At 46.9% G+C, this 11,211-nt stretch overlaps 43 non-coding genes and 1 pseudogene across 43 annotated transcripts; all 44 read left to right on the forward strand.

Moving 5' to 3' along the window:
* The first annotated feature begins 20 nt into the window (after positions 1-20).
* Positions 21-139, forward strand: LOC133120144 (5S ribosomal RNA). The gene has a single exon (XR_009707091.1). It is a non-coding gene; the product is annotated as a 5S ribosomal RNA (ribosomal RNA).
* Positions 140-278: 139 nt separating this feature from the next.
* Positions 279-397, forward strand: LOC133120145 (5S ribosomal RNA). The gene has a single exon (XR_009707092.1). It is a non-coding gene; the product is annotated as a 5S ribosomal RNA (ribosomal RNA).
* A 139-nt stretch (positions 398-536) lies between these two features.
* Positions 537-655, forward strand: LOC133120146 (5S ribosomal RNA). The gene has a single exon (XR_009707093.1). It is a non-coding gene; the product is annotated as a 5S ribosomal RNA (ribosomal RNA).
* Positions 656-794: 139 nt separating this feature from the next.
* LOC133120147 (5S ribosomal RNA) lies at positions 795-913 on the forward strand. Its single transcript, XR_009707094.1, has one exon. It is a non-coding gene; the product is annotated as a 5S ribosomal RNA (ribosomal RNA).
* A 139-nt stretch (positions 914-1,052) lies between these two features.
* Positions 1,053-1,171, forward strand: LOC133120148 (5S ribosomal RNA). The gene has a single exon (XR_009707095.1). It is a non-coding gene; the product is annotated as a 5S ribosomal RNA (ribosomal RNA).
* A 139-nt stretch (positions 1,172-1,310) lies between these two features.
* Positions 1,311-1,429, forward strand: LOC133120149 (5S ribosomal RNA). Its single transcript, XR_009707096.1, has one exon. It is a non-coding gene; the product is annotated as a 5S ribosomal RNA (ribosomal RNA).
* Positions 1,430-1,568: 139 nt separating this feature from the next.
* Positions 1,569-1,687, forward strand: LOC133120151 (5S ribosomal RNA). The gene has a single exon (XR_009707098.1). It is a non-coding gene; the product is annotated as a 5S ribosomal RNA (ribosomal RNA).
* Positions 1,688-1,826: 139 nt separating this feature from the next.
* On the forward strand, positions 1,827-1,945 carry LOC133120152 (5S ribosomal RNA). Its single transcript, XR_009707099.1, has one exon. It is a non-coding gene; the product is annotated as a 5S ribosomal RNA (ribosomal RNA).
* Positions 1,946-2,084: 139 nt separating this feature from the next.
* LOC133120153 (5S ribosomal RNA) lies at positions 2,085-2,203 on the forward strand. Its single transcript, XR_009707100.1, has one exon. It is a non-coding gene; the product is annotated as a 5S ribosomal RNA (ribosomal RNA).
* Positions 2,204-2,342: 139 nt separating this feature from the next.
* LOC133120154 (5S ribosomal RNA) lies at positions 2,343-2,461 on the forward strand. Its single transcript, XR_009707101.1, has one exon. It is a non-coding gene; the product is annotated as a 5S ribosomal RNA (ribosomal RNA).
* Positions 2,462-2,600: 139 nt separating this feature from the next.
* Positions 2,601-2,719, forward strand: LOC133120155 (5S ribosomal RNA). The gene has a single exon (XR_009707102.1). It is a non-coding gene; the product is annotated as a 5S ribosomal RNA (ribosomal RNA).
* A 139-nt stretch (positions 2,720-2,858) lies between these two features.
* Positions 2,859-2,977, forward strand: LOC133120064 (5S ribosomal RNA). The gene has a single exon (XR_009707016.1). It is a non-coding gene; the product is annotated as a 5S ribosomal RNA (ribosomal RNA).
* A 139-nt stretch (positions 2,978-3,116) lies between these two features.
* Positions 3,117-3,235, forward strand: LOC133120065 (5S ribosomal RNA). The gene has a single exon (XR_009707017.1). It is a non-coding gene; the product is annotated as a 5S ribosomal RNA (ribosomal RNA).
* Positions 3,236-3,374: 139 nt separating this feature from the next.
* Positions 3,375-3,493, forward strand: LOC133120066 (5S ribosomal RNA). Its single transcript, XR_009707018.1, has one exon. It is a non-coding gene; the product is annotated as a 5S ribosomal RNA (ribosomal RNA).
* Positions 3,494-3,632: 139 nt separating this feature from the next.
* LOC133120067 (5S ribosomal RNA) lies at positions 3,633-3,751 on the forward strand. The gene has a single exon (XR_009707019.1). It is a non-coding gene; the product is annotated as a 5S ribosomal RNA (ribosomal RNA).
* Positions 3,752-3,890: 139 nt separating this feature from the next.
* On the forward strand, positions 3,891-4,009 carry LOC133120068 (5S ribosomal RNA). The gene has a single exon (XR_009707020.1). It is a non-coding gene; the product is annotated as a 5S ribosomal RNA (ribosomal RNA).
* Positions 4,010-4,148: 139 nt separating this feature from the next.
* On the forward strand, positions 4,149-4,267 carry LOC133120070 (5S ribosomal RNA). The gene has a single exon (XR_009707022.1). It is a non-coding gene; the product is annotated as a 5S ribosomal RNA (ribosomal RNA).
* Positions 4,268-4,406: 139 nt separating this feature from the next.
* On the forward strand, positions 4,407-4,525 carry LOC133120071 (5S ribosomal RNA). Its single transcript, XR_009707023.1, has one exon. It is a non-coding gene; the product is annotated as a 5S ribosomal RNA (ribosomal RNA).
* Positions 4,526-4,664: 139 nt separating this feature from the next.
* LOC133120072 (5S ribosomal RNA) lies at positions 4,665-4,783 on the forward strand. The gene has a single exon (XR_009707024.1). It is a non-coding gene; the product is annotated as a 5S ribosomal RNA (ribosomal RNA).
* A 139-nt stretch (positions 4,784-4,922) lies between these two features.
* On the forward strand, positions 4,923-5,041 carry LOC133120073 (5S ribosomal RNA). The gene has a single exon (XR_009707025.1). It is a non-coding gene; the product is annotated as a 5S ribosomal RNA (ribosomal RNA).
* A 139-nt stretch (positions 5,042-5,180) lies between these two features.
* On the forward strand, positions 5,181-5,299 carry LOC133120074 (5S ribosomal RNA). The gene has a single exon (XR_009707026.1). It is a non-coding gene; the product is annotated as a 5S ribosomal RNA (ribosomal RNA).
* Positions 5,300-5,438: 139 nt separating this feature from the next.
* Positions 5,439-5,557, forward strand: LOC133120075 (5S ribosomal RNA). Its single transcript, XR_009707027.1, has one exon. It is a non-coding gene; the product is annotated as a 5S ribosomal RNA (ribosomal RNA).
* A 139-nt stretch (positions 5,558-5,696) lies between these two features.
* On the forward strand, positions 5,697-5,815 carry LOC133120076 (5S ribosomal RNA). The gene has a single exon (XR_009707028.1). It is a non-coding gene; the product is annotated as a 5S ribosomal RNA (ribosomal RNA).
* Positions 5,816-5,954: 139 nt separating this feature from the next.
* LOC133120077 (5S ribosomal RNA) lies at positions 5,955-6,073 on the forward strand. The gene has a single exon (XR_009707029.1). It is a non-coding gene; the product is annotated as a 5S ribosomal RNA (ribosomal RNA).
* Positions 6,074-6,212: 139 nt separating this feature from the next.
* On the forward strand, positions 6,213-6,331 carry LOC133120078 (5S ribosomal RNA). The gene has a single exon (XR_009707030.1). It is a non-coding gene; the product is annotated as a 5S ribosomal RNA (ribosomal RNA).
* Positions 6,332-6,470: 139 nt separating this feature from the next.
* LOC133120079 (5S ribosomal RNA) lies at positions 6,471-6,589 on the forward strand. Its single transcript, XR_009707031.1, has one exon. It is a non-coding gene; the product is annotated as a 5S ribosomal RNA (ribosomal RNA).
* A 139-nt stretch (positions 6,590-6,728) lies between these two features.
* On the forward strand, positions 6,729-6,847 carry LOC133120081 (5S ribosomal RNA). The gene has a single exon (XR_009707033.1). It is a non-coding gene; the product is annotated as a 5S ribosomal RNA (ribosomal RNA).
* A 139-nt stretch (positions 6,848-6,986) lies between these two features.
* Positions 6,987-7,105, forward strand: LOC133120082 (5S ribosomal RNA). Its single transcript, XR_009707034.1, has one exon. It is a non-coding gene; the product is annotated as a 5S ribosomal RNA (ribosomal RNA).
* Positions 7,106-7,244: 139 nt separating this feature from the next.
* On the forward strand, positions 7,245-7,363 carry LOC133120083 (5S ribosomal RNA). The gene has a single exon (XR_009707035.1). It is a non-coding gene; the product is annotated as a 5S ribosomal RNA (ribosomal RNA).
* A 139-nt stretch (positions 7,364-7,502) lies between these two features.
* On the forward strand, positions 7,503-7,621 carry LOC133120084 (5S ribosomal RNA). Its single transcript, XR_009707036.1, has one exon. It is a non-coding gene; the product is annotated as a 5S ribosomal RNA (ribosomal RNA).
* A 139-nt stretch (positions 7,622-7,760) lies between these two features.
* On the forward strand, positions 7,761-7,879 carry LOC133120085 (5S ribosomal RNA). The gene has a single exon (XR_009707037.1). It is a non-coding gene; the product is annotated as a 5S ribosomal RNA (ribosomal RNA).
* A 139-nt stretch (positions 7,880-8,018) lies between these two features.
* LOC133120086 (5S ribosomal RNA) lies at positions 8,019-8,137 on the forward strand. Its single transcript, XR_009707038.1, has one exon. It is a non-coding gene; the product is annotated as a 5S ribosomal RNA (ribosomal RNA).
* A 139-nt stretch (positions 8,138-8,276) lies between these two features.
* LOC133120087 (5S ribosomal RNA) lies at positions 8,277-8,395 on the forward strand. The gene has a single exon (XR_009707039.1). It is a non-coding gene; the product is annotated as a 5S ribosomal RNA (ribosomal RNA).
* A 139-nt stretch (positions 8,396-8,534) lies between these two features.
* Positions 8,535-8,653, forward strand: LOC133120088 (5S ribosomal RNA). Its single transcript, XR_009707040.1, has one exon. It is a non-coding gene; the product is annotated as a 5S ribosomal RNA (ribosomal RNA).
* Positions 8,654-8,792: 139 nt separating this feature from the next.
* Positions 8,793-8,911, forward strand: LOC133120089 (5S ribosomal RNA). Its single transcript, XR_009707041.1, has one exon. It is a non-coding gene; the product is annotated as a 5S ribosomal RNA (ribosomal RNA).
* Positions 8,912-9,050: 139 nt separating this feature from the next.
* LOC133120091 (5S ribosomal RNA) lies at positions 9,051-9,169 on the forward strand. Its single transcript, XR_009707042.1, has one exon. It is a non-coding gene; the product is annotated as a 5S ribosomal RNA (ribosomal RNA).
* A 139-nt stretch (positions 9,170-9,308) lies between these two features.
* LOC133120093 (5S ribosomal RNA) lies at positions 9,309-9,427 on the forward strand. Its single transcript, XR_009707044.1, has one exon. It is a non-coding gene; the product is annotated as a 5S ribosomal RNA (ribosomal RNA).
* A 139-nt stretch (positions 9,428-9,566) lies between these two features.
* Positions 9,567-9,685, forward strand: LOC133120094 (5S ribosomal RNA). The gene has a single exon (XR_009707045.1). It is a non-coding gene; the product is annotated as a 5S ribosomal RNA (ribosomal RNA).
* Positions 9,686-9,824: 139 nt separating this feature from the next.
* Positions 9,825-9,943, forward strand: LOC133120095 (5S ribosomal RNA). The gene has a single exon (XR_009707046.1). It is a non-coding gene; the product is annotated as a 5S ribosomal RNA (ribosomal RNA).
* A 139-nt stretch (positions 9,944-10,082) lies between these two features.
* Positions 10,083-10,201, forward strand: LOC133120096 (5S ribosomal RNA). The gene has a single exon (XR_009707047.1). It is a non-coding gene; the product is annotated as a 5S ribosomal RNA (ribosomal RNA).
* Positions 10,202-10,340: 139 nt separating this feature from the next.
* On the forward strand, positions 10,341-10,459 carry LOC133120097 (5S ribosomal RNA). Its single transcript, XR_009707048.1, has one exon. It is a non-coding gene; the product is annotated as a 5S ribosomal RNA (ribosomal RNA).
* Positions 10,460-10,598: 139 nt separating this feature from the next.
* Positions 10,599-10,717, forward strand: LOC133120098 (5S ribosomal RNA). Its single transcript, XR_009707049.1, has one exon. It is a non-coding gene; the product is annotated as a 5S ribosomal RNA (ribosomal RNA).
* A 139-nt stretch (positions 10,718-10,856) lies between these two features.
* Positions 10,857-10,975, forward strand: LOC133120099 (5S ribosomal RNA). The gene has a single exon (XR_009707050.1). It is a non-coding gene; the product is annotated as a 5S ribosomal RNA (ribosomal RNA).
* Positions 10,976-11,114: 139 nt separating this feature from the next.
* Positions 11,115-11,211, forward strand: LOC133120109 (5S ribosomal RNA; annotated as a pseudogene; the record flags this gene model as incomplete).

Here is an 11,211-nt window from a genome sequence, read left to right on the forward strand (position 1 = left end):
TCGCTGACTGCCGGGTCTTCGCTTACGGCCACACCGCGCTGAGAACGCCCGATCTCGTCTGATCTCGGAAGCTAAGCAACGTCGGGCCTGGTTAGTACTTGGATGGGAGACCGCCTGGGAATACCAGGTGCTGTGAGCATTTTACCAGCGAAATCAATGTAAGTTATCGTATTTTGGACATTGTTTGAAATAACGACCTTACTTCCTTAAAAAAGAATTATACAAAGTTAGTTTCTAGGCGTTTATTCATGAGAGCTCTCGCTGACTGCCGGGTCTTCGCTTACGGCCACACCGCGCTGAGAACGCCCGATCTCGTCTGATCTCGGAAGCTAAGCAACGTCGGGCCTGGTTAGTACTTGGATGGGAGACCGCCTGGGAATACCAGGTGCTGTGAGCATTTTACCAGCGAAATCAATGTAAGTTATCGTATTTTGGACATTGTTTGAAATAACGACCTTACTTCCTTAAAAAAGAATTATACAAAGTTAGTTTCTAGGCGTTTATTCATGAGAGCTCTCGCTGACTGCCGGGTCTTCGCTTACGGCCACACCGCGCTGAGAACGCCCGATCTCGTCTGATCTCGGAAGCTAAGCAACGTCGGGCCTGGTTAGTACTTGGATGGGAGACCGCCTGGGAATACCAGGTGCTGTGAGCATTTTACCAGCGAAATCAATGTAAGTTATCGTATTTTGGACATTGTTTGAAATAACGACCTTACTTCCTTAAAAAAGAATTATACAAAGTTAGTTTCTAGGCGTTTATTCATGAGAGCTCTCGCTGACTGCCGGGTCTTCGCTTACGGCCACACCGCGCTGAGAACGCCCGATCTCGTCTGATCTCGGAAGCTAAGCAACGTCGGGCCTGGTTAGTACTTGGATGGGAGACCGCCTGGGAATACCAGGTGCTGTGAGCATTTTACCAGCGAAATCAATGTAAGTTATCGTATTTTGGACATTGTTTGAAATAACGACCTTACTTCCTTAAAAAAGAATTATACAAAGTTAGTTTCTAGGCGTTTATTCATGAGAGCTCTCGCTGACTGCCGGGTCTTCGCTTACGGCCACACCGCGCTGAGAACGCCCGATCTCGTCTGATCTCGGAAGCTAAGCAACGTCGGGCCTGGTTAGTACTTGGATGGGAGACCGCCTGGGAATACCAGGTGCTGTGAGCATTTTACCAGCGAAATCAATGTAAGTTATCGTATTTTGGACATTGTTTGAAATAACGACCTTACTTCCTTAAAAAAGAATTATACAAAGTTAGTTTCTAGGCGTTTATTCATGAGAGCTCTCGCTGACTGCCGGGTCTTCGCTTACGGCCACACCGCGCTGAGAACGCCCGATCTCGTCTGATCTCGGAAGCTAAGCAACGTCGGGCCTGGTTAGTACTTGGATGGGAGACCGCCTGGGAATACCAGGTGCTGTGAGCATTTTACCAGCGAAATCAATGTAAGTTATCGTATTTTGGACATTGTTTGAAATAACGACCTTACTTCCTTAAAAAAGAATTATACAAAGTTAGTTTCTAGGCGTTTATTCATGAGAGCTCTCGCTGACTGCCGGGTCTTCGCTTACGGCCACACCGCGCTGAGAACGCCCGATCTCGTCTGATCTCGGAAGCTAAGCAACGTCGGGCCTGGTTAGTACTTGGATGGGAGACCGCCTGGGAATACCAGGTGCTGTGAGCATTTTACCAGCGAAATCAATGTAAGTTATCGTATTTTGGACATTGTTTGAAATAACGACCTTACTTCCTTAAAAAAGAATTATACAAAGTTAGTTTCTAGGCGTTTATTCATGAGAGCTCTCGCTGACTGCCGGGTCTTCGCTTACGGCCACACCGCGCTGAGAACGCCCGATCTCGTCTGATCTCGGAAGCTAAGCAACGTCGGGCCTGGTTAGTACTTGGATGGGAGACCGCCTGGGAATACCAGGTGCTGTGAGCATTTTACCAGCGAAATCAATGTAAGTTATCGTATTTTGGACATTGTTTGAAATAACGACCTTACTTCCTTAAAAAAGAATTATACAAAGTTAGTTTCTAGGCGTTTATTCATGAGAGCTCTCGCTGACTGCCGGGTCTTCGCTTACGGCCACACCGCGCTGAGAACGCCCGATCTCGTCTGATCTCGGAAGCTAAGCAACGTCGGGCCTGGTTAGTACTTGGATGGGAGACCGCCTGGGAATACCAGGTGCTGTGAGCATTTTACCAGCGAAATCAATGTAAGTTATCGTATTTTGGACATTGTTTGAAATAACGACCTTACTTCCTTAAAAAAGAATTATACAAAGTTAGTTTCTAGGCGTTTATTCATGAGAGCTCTCGCTGACTGCCGGGTCTTCGCTTACGGCCACACCGCGCTGAGAACGCCCGATCTCGTCTGATCTCGGAAGCTAAGCAACGTCGGGCCTGGTTAGTACTTGGATGGGAGACCGCCTGGGAATACCAGGTGCTGTGAGCATTTTACCAGCGAAATCAATGTAAATTATCGTATTTTGGACATTGTTTGAAATAACGACCTTACTTCCTTAAAAAAGAATTATACAAAGTTAGTTTCTAGGCGTTTATTCATGAGAGCTCTCGCTGACTGCCGGGTCTTCGCTTACGGCCACACCGCGCTGAGAACGCCCGATCTCGTCTGATCTCGGAAGCTAAGCAACGTCGGGCCTGGTTAGTACTTGGATGGGAGACCGCCTGGGAATACCAGGTGCTGTGAGCATTTTACCAGCGAAATCAATGTAAGTTATCGTATTTTGGACATTGTTTGAAATAACGACCTTACTTCCTTAAAAAAGAATTATACAAAGTTAGTTTCTAGGCGTTTATTCATGAGAGCTCTCGCTGACTGCCGGGTCTTCGCTTACGGCCACACCGCGCTGAGAACGCCCGATCTCGTCTGATCTCGGAAGCTAAGCAACGTCGGGCCTGGTTAGTACTTGGATGGGAGACCGCCTGGGAATACCAGGTGCTGTGAGCATTTTACCAGCGAAATCAATGTAAGTTATCGTATTTTGGACATTGTTTGAAATAACGACCTTACTTCCTTAAAAAAGAATTATACAAAGTTAGTTTCTAGGCGTTTATTCATGAGAGCTCTCGCTGACTGCCGGGTCTTCGCTTACGGCCACACCGCGCTGAGAACGCCCGATCTCGTCTGATCTCGGAAGCTAAGCAACGTCGGGCCTGGTTAGTACTTGGATGGGAGACCGCCTGGGAATACCAGGTGCTGTGAGCATTTTACCAGCGAAATCAATGTAAATTATCGTATTTTGGACATTGTTTGAAATAACGACCTTACTTCCTTAAAAAAGAATTATACAAAGTTAGTTTCTAGGCGTTTATTCATGAGAGCTCTCGCTGACTGCCGGGTCTTCGCTTACGGCCACACCGCGCTGAGAACGCCCGATCTCGTCTGATCTCGGAAGCTAAGCAACGTCGGGCCTGGTTAGTACTTGGATGGGAGACCGCCTGGGAATACCAGGTGCTGTGAGCATTTTACCAGCGAAATCAATGTACATTATCGTATTTTGGACATTGTTTGAAATAACGACCTTACTTCCTTAAAAAAGAATTATACAAAGTTAGTTTCTAGGCGTTTATTCATGAGAGCTCTCGCTGACTGCCGGGTCTTCGCTTACGGCCACACCGCGCTGAGAACGCCCGATCTCGTCTGATCTCGGAAGCTAAGCAACGTCGGGCCTGGTTAGTACTTGGATGGGAGACCGCCTGGGAATACCAGGTGCTGTGAGCATTTTACCAGCGAAATCAATGTACATTATCGTATTTTGGACATTGTTTGAAATAACGACCTTACTTCCTTAAAAAAGAATTATACAAAGTTAGTTTCTAGGCGTTTATTCATGAGAGCTCTCGCTGACTGCCGGGTCTTCGCTTACGGCCACACCGCGCTGAGAACGCCCGATCTCGTCTGATCTCGGAAGCTAAGCAACGTCGGGCCTGGTTAGTACTTGGATGGGAGACCGCCTGGGAATACCAGGTGCTGTGAGCATTTTACCAGCGAAATCAATGTACATTATCGTATTTTGGACATTGTTTGAAATAACGACCTTACTTCCTTAAAAAAGAATTATACAAAGTTAGTTTCTAGGCGTTTATTCATGAGAGCTCTCGCTGACTGCCGGGTCTTCGCTTACGGCCACACCGCGCTGAGAACGCCCGATCTCGTCTGATCTCGGAAGCTAAGCAACGTCGGGCCTGGTTAGTACTTGGATGGGAGACCGCCTGGGAATACCAGGTGCTGTGAGCATTTTACCAGCGAAATCAATGTACATTATCGTATTTTGGACATTGTTTGAAATAACGACCTTACTTCCTTAAAAAAGAATTATACAAAGTTAGTTTCTAGGCGTTTATTCATGAGAGCTCTCGCTGACTGCCGGGTCTTCGCTTACGGCCACACCGCGCTGAGAACGCCCGATCTCGTCTGATCTCGGAAGCTAAGCAACGTCGGGCCTGGTTAGTACTTGGATGGGAGACCGCCTGGGAATACCAGGTGCTGTGAGCATTTTACCAGCGAAATCAATGTAAATTATCGTATTTTGGACATTGTTTGAAATAACGACCTTACTTCCTTAAAAAAGAATTATACAAAGTTAGTTTCTAGGCGTTTATTCATGAGAGCTCTCGCTGACTGCCGGGTCTTCGCTTACGGCCACACCGCGCTGAGAACGCCCGATCTCGTCTGATCTCGGAAGCTAAGCAACGTCGGGCCTGGTTAGTACTTGGATGGGAGACCGCCTGGGAATACCAGGTGCTGTGAGCATTTTACCAGCGAAATCAATGTAAATTATCGTATTTTGGACATTGTTTGAAATAACGACCTTACTTCCTTAAAAAAGAATTATACAAAGTTAGTTTCTAGGCGTTTATTCATGAGAGCTCTCGCTGACTGCCGGGTCTTCGCTTACGGCCACACCGCGCTGAGAACGCCCGATCTCGTCTGATCTCGGAAGCTAAGCAACGTCGGGCCTGGTTAGTACTTGGATGGGAGACCGCCTGGGAATACCAGGTGCTGTGAGCATTTTACCAGCGAAATCAATGTAAATTATCGTATTTTGGACATTGTTTGAAATAACGACCTTACTTCCTTAAAAAAGAATTATACAAAGTTAGTTTCTAGGCGTTTATTCATGAGAGCTCTCGCTGACTGCCGGGTCTTCGCTTACGGCCACACCGCGCTGAGAACGCCCGATCTCGTCTGATCTCGGAAGCTAAGCAACGTCGGGCCTGGTTAGTACTTGGATGGGAGACCGCCTGGGAATACCAGGTGCTGTGAGCATTTTACCAGCGAAATCAATGTACATTATCGTATTTTGGACATTGTTTGAAATAACGACCTTACTTCCTTAAAAAAGAATTATACAAAGTTAGTTTCTAGGCGTTTATTCATGAGAGCTCTCGCTGACTGCCGGGTCTTCGCTTACGGCCACACCGCGCTGAGAACGCCCGATCTCGTCTGATCTCGGAAGCTAAGCAACGTCGGGCCTGGTTAGTACTTGGATGGGAGACCGCCTGGGAATACCAGGTGCTGTGAGCATTTTACCAGCGAAATCAATGTACATTATCGTATTTTGGACATTGTTTGAAATAACGACCTTACTTCCTTAAAAAAGAATTATACAAAGTTAGTTTCTAGGCGTTTATTCATGAGAGCTCTCGCTGACTGCCGGGTCTTCGCTTACGGCCACACCGCGCTGAGAACGCCCGATCTCGTCTGATCTCGGAAGCTAAGCAACGTCGGGCCTGGTTAGTACTTGGATGGGAGACCGCCTGGGAATACCAGGTGCTGTGAGCATTTTACCAGCGAAATCAATGTACATTATCGTATTTTGGACATTGTTTGAAATAACGACCTTACTTCCTTAAAAAAGAATTATACAAAGTTAGTTTCTAGGCGTTTATTCATGAGAGCTCTCGCTGACTGCCGGGTCTTCGCTTACGGCCACACCGCGCTGAGAACGCCCGATCTCGTCTGATCTCGGAAGCTAAGCAACGTCGGGCCTGGTTAGTACTTGGATGGGAGACCGCCTGGGAATACCAGGTGCTGTGAGCATTTTACCAGCGAAATCAATGTAAATTATCGTATTTTGGACATTGTTTGAAATAACGACCTTACTTCCTTAAAAAAGAATTATACAAAGTTAGTTTCTAGGCGTTTATTCATGAGAGCTCTCGCTGACTGCCGGGTCTTAGCTTACGGCCACACCGCGCTGAGAACGCCCGATCTCGTCTGATCTCGGAAGCTAAGCAACGTCGGGCCTGGTTAGTACTTGGATGGGAGACCGCCTGGGAATACCAGGTGCTGTGAGCATTTTACCAGCGAAATCAATGTACATTATCGTATTTTGGACATTGTTTGAAATAACGACCTTACTTCCTTAAAAAAGAATTATACAAAGTTAGTTTCTAGGCGTTTATTCATGAGAGCTCTCGCTGACTGCCGGGTCTTCGCTTACGGCCACACCGCGCTGAGAACGCCCGATCTCGTCTGATCTCGGAAGCTAAGCAACGTCGGGCCTGGTTAGTACTTGGATGGGAGACCGCCTGGGAATACCAGGTGCTGTGAGCATTTTACCAGCGAAATCAATGTACATTATCGTATTTTGGACATTGTTTGAAATAACGACCTTACTTCCTTAAAAAAGAATTATACAAAGTTAGTTTCTAGGCGTTTATTCATGAGAGCTCTCGCTGACTGCCGGGTCTTCGCTTACGGCCACACCGCGCTGAGAACGCCCGATCTCGTCTGATCTCGGAAGCTAAGCAACGTCGGGCCTGGTTAGTACTTGGATGGGAGACCGCCTGGGAATACCAGGTGCTGTGAGCATTTTACCAGCGAAATCAATGTACATTATCGTATTTTGGACATTGTTTGAAATAACGACCTTACTTCCTTAAAAAAGAATTATACAAAGTTAGTTTCTAGGCGTTTATTCATGAGAGCTCTCGCTGACTGCCGGGTCTTCGCTTACGGCCACACCGCGCTGAGAACGCCCGATCTCGTCTGATCTCGGAAGCTAAGCAACGTCGGGCCTGGTTAGTACTTGGATGGGAGACCGCCTGGGAATACCAGGTGCTGTGAGCATTTTACCAGCGAAATCAATGTAAATTATCGTATTTTGGACATTGTTTGAAATAACGACCTTACTTCCTTAAAAAAGAATTATACAAAGTTAGTTTCTAGGCGTTTATTCATGAGAGCTCTCGCTGACTGCCGGGTCTTCGCTTACGGCCACACCGCGCTGAGAACGCCCGATCTCGTCTGATCTCGGAAGCTAAGCAACGTCGGGCCTGGTTAGTACTTGGATGGGAGACCGCCTGGGAATACCAGGTGCTGTGAGCATTTTACCAGCGAAATCAATGTAAATTATCGTATTTTGGACATTGTTTGAAATAACGACCTTACTTCCTTAAAAAAGAATTATACAAAGTTAGTTTCTAGGCGTTTATTCATGAGAGCTCTCGCTGACTGCCGGGTCTTCGCTTACGGCCACACCGCGCTGAGAACGCCCGATCTCGTCTGATCTCGGAAGCTAAGCAACGTCGGGCCTGGTTAGTACTTGGATGGGAGACCGCCTGGGAATACCAGGTGCTGTGAGCATTTTACCAGCGAAATCAATGTACATTATCGTATTTTGGACATTGTTTGAAATAACGACCTTACTTCCTTAAAAAAGAATTATACAAAGTTAGTTTCTAGGCGTTTATTCATGAGAGCTCTCGCTGACTGCCGGGTCTTCGCTTACGGCCACACCGCGCTGAGAACGCCCGATCTCGTCTGATCTCGGAAGCTAAGCAACGTCGGGCCTGGTTAGTACTTGGATGGGAGACCGCCTGGGAATACCAGGTGCTGTGAGCATTTTACCAGCGAAATCAATGTAAATTATCGTATTTTGGACATTGTTTGAAATAACGACCTTACTTCCTTAAAAAAGAATTATACAAAGTTAGTTTCTAGGCGTTTATTCATGAGAGCTCTCGCTGACTGCCGGGTCTTCGCTTACGGCCACACCGCGCTGAGAACGCCCGATCTCGTCTGATCTCGGAAGCTAAGCAACGTCGGGCCTGGTTAGTACTTGGATGGGAGACCGCCTGGGAATACCAGGTGCTGTGAGCATTTTACCAGCGAAATCAATGTACATTATCGTATTTTGGACATTGTTTGAAATAACGACCTTACTTCCTTAAAAAAGAATTATACAAAGTTAGTTTCTAGGCGTTTATTCATGAGAGCTCTCGCTGACTGCCGGGTCTTCGCTTACGGCCACACCGCGCTGAGAACGCCCGATCTCGTCTGATCTCGGAAGCTAAGCAACGTCGGGCCTGGTTAGTACTTGGATGGGAGACCGCCTGGGAATACCAGGTGCTGTGAGCATTTTACCAGCGAAATCAATGTAAATTATCGTATTTTGGACATTGTTTGAAATAACGACCTTACTTCCTTAAAAAAGAATTATACAAAGTTAGTTTCTAGGCGTTTATTCATGAGAGCTCTCGCTGACTGCCGGGTCTTCGCTTACGGCCACACCGCGCTGAGAACGCCCGATCTCGTCTGATCTCGGAAGCTAAGCAACGTCGGGCCTGGTTAGTACTTGGATGGGAGACCGCCTGGGAATACCAGGTGCTGTGAGCATTTTACCAGCGAAATCAATGTACATTATCGTATTTTGGACATTGTTTGAAATAACGACCTTACTTCCTTAAAAAAGAATTATACAAAGTTAGTTTCTAGGCGTTTATTCATGAGAGCTCTCGCTGACTGCCGGGTCTTCGCTTACGGCCACACCGCGCTGAGAACGCCCGATCTCGTCTGATCTCGGAAGCTAAGCAACGTCGGGCCTGGTTAGTACTTGGATGGGAGACCGCCTGGGAATACCAGGTGCTGTGAGCATTTTACCAGCGAAATCAATGTACATTATCGTATTTTGGACATTGTTTGAAATAACGACCTTACTTCCTTAAAAAAGAATTATACAAAGTTAGTTTCTAGGCGTTTATTCATGAGAGCTCTCGCTGACTGCCGGGTCTTCGCTTACGGCCACACCGCGCTGAGAACGCCCGATCTCGTCTGATCTCGGAAGCTAAGCAACGTCGGGCCTGGTTAGTACTTGGATGGGAGACCGCCTGGGAATACCAGGTGCTGTGAGCATTTTACCAGCGAAATCAATGTACATTATCGTATTTTGGACATTGTTTGAAATAACGACCTTACTTCCTTAAAAAAGAATTATACAAAGTTAGTTTCTAGGCGTTTATTCATGAGAGCTCTCGCTGACTGCCGGGTCTTCGCTTACGGCCACACCGCGCTGAGAACGCCCGATCTCGTCTGATCTCGGAAGCTAAGCAACGTCGGGCCTGGTTAGTACTTGGATGGGAGACCGCCTGGGAATACCAGGTGCTGTGAGCATTTTACCAGCGAAATCAATGTAAATTATCGTATTTTGGACATTGTTTGAAATAACGACCTTACTTCCTTAAAAAAGAATTATACAAAGTTAGTTTCTAGGCGTTTATTCATGAGAGCTCTCGCTGACTGCCGGGTCTTCGCTTACGGCCACACCGCGCTGAGAACGCCCGATCTCGTCTGATCTCGGAAGCTAAGCAACGTCGGGCCTGGTTAGTACTTGGATGGGAGACCGCCTGGGAATACCAGGTGCTGTGAGCATTTTACCAGCGAAATCAATGTAAATTATCGTATTTTGGACATTGTTTGAAATAACGACCTTACTTCCTTAAAAAAGAATTATACAAAGTTAGTTTCTAGGCGTTTATTCATGAGAGCTCTCGCTGACTGCCGGGTCTTCGCTTACGGCCACACCGCGCTGAGAACGCCCGATCTCGTCTGATCTCGGAAGCTAAGCAACGTCGGGCCTGGTTAGTACTTGGATGGGAGACCGCCTGGGAATACCAGGTGCTGTGAGCATTTTACCAGCGAAATCAATGTAAATTATCGTATTTTGGACATTGTTTGAAATAACGACCTTACTTCCTTAAAAAAGAATTATACAAAGTTAGTTTCTAGGCGTTTATTCATGAGAGCTCTCGCTGACTGCCGGGTCTTCGCTTACGGCCACACCGCGCTGAGAACGCCCGATCTCGTCTGATCTCGGAAGCTAAGCAACGTCGGGCCTGGTTAGTACTTGGATGGGAGACCGCCTGGGAATACCAGGTGCTGTGAGCATTTTACCAGCGAAATCAATGTACATTATCGTATTTTGGACATTGTTTGAAATAACGACCTTACTTCCTTAAAAAAGAATTATACAAAGTTAGTTTCTAGGCGTTTATTCATGAGAGCTCTCGCTGACTGCCGGGTCTTCGCTTACGGCCACACCGCGCTGAGAACGCCCGATCTCGTCTGATCTCGGAAGCTAAGCAACGTCGGGCCTGGTTAGTACTTGGATGGGAGACCGCCTGGGAATACCAGGTGCTGTGAGCATTTTACCAGCGAAATCAATGTAAATTATCGTATTTTGGACATTGTTTGAAATAACGACCTTACTTCCTTAAAAAAGAATTATACAAAGTTAGTTTCTAGGCGTTTATTCATGAGAGCTCTCGCTGACTGCCGGGTCTTCGCTTACGGCCACACCGCGCTGAGAACGCCCGATCTCGTCTGATCTCGGAAGCTAAGCAACGTCGGGCCTGGTTAGTACTTGGATGGGAGACCGCCTGGGAATACCAGGTGCTGTGAGCATTTTACCAGCGAAATCAATGTAAATTATCGTATTTTGGACATTGTTTGAAATAACGACCTTACTTCCTTAAAAAAGAATTATACAAAGTTAGTTTCTAGGCGTTTATTCATGAGAGCTCTCGCTGACTGCCGGGTCTTCGCTTACGGCCACACCGCGCTGAGAACGCCCGATCTCGTCTGATCTCGGAAGCTAAGCAACGTCGGGCCTGGTTAGTACTTGGATGGGAGACCGCCTGGGAATACCAGGTGCTGTGAGCATTTTACCAGCGAAATCAATGTAAATTATCGTATTTTGGACATTGTTTGAAATAACGACCTTACTTCCTTAAAAAAGAATTATACAAAGTTAGTTTCTAGGCGTTTATTCATGAGAGCTCTCGCTGACTGCCGGGTCTTCGCTTACGGCCACACCGCGCTGAGAACGCCCGATCTCGTCTGATCTCGGAAGCTAAGCAACGTCGGGCCTGGTTAGTACTTGGATGGGAGACCGCCTG

The sequence above is a fragment of the Conger conger genome, unplaced genomic scaffold, assembly GCF_963514075.1.
Source record: "Conger conger unplaced genomic scaffold, fConCon1.1 SCAFFOLD_75, whole genome shotgun sequence".
Taxonomy (NCBI): domain Eukaryota; kingdom Metazoa; phylum Chordata; class Actinopteri; order Anguilliformes; family Congridae; genus Conger; species Conger conger.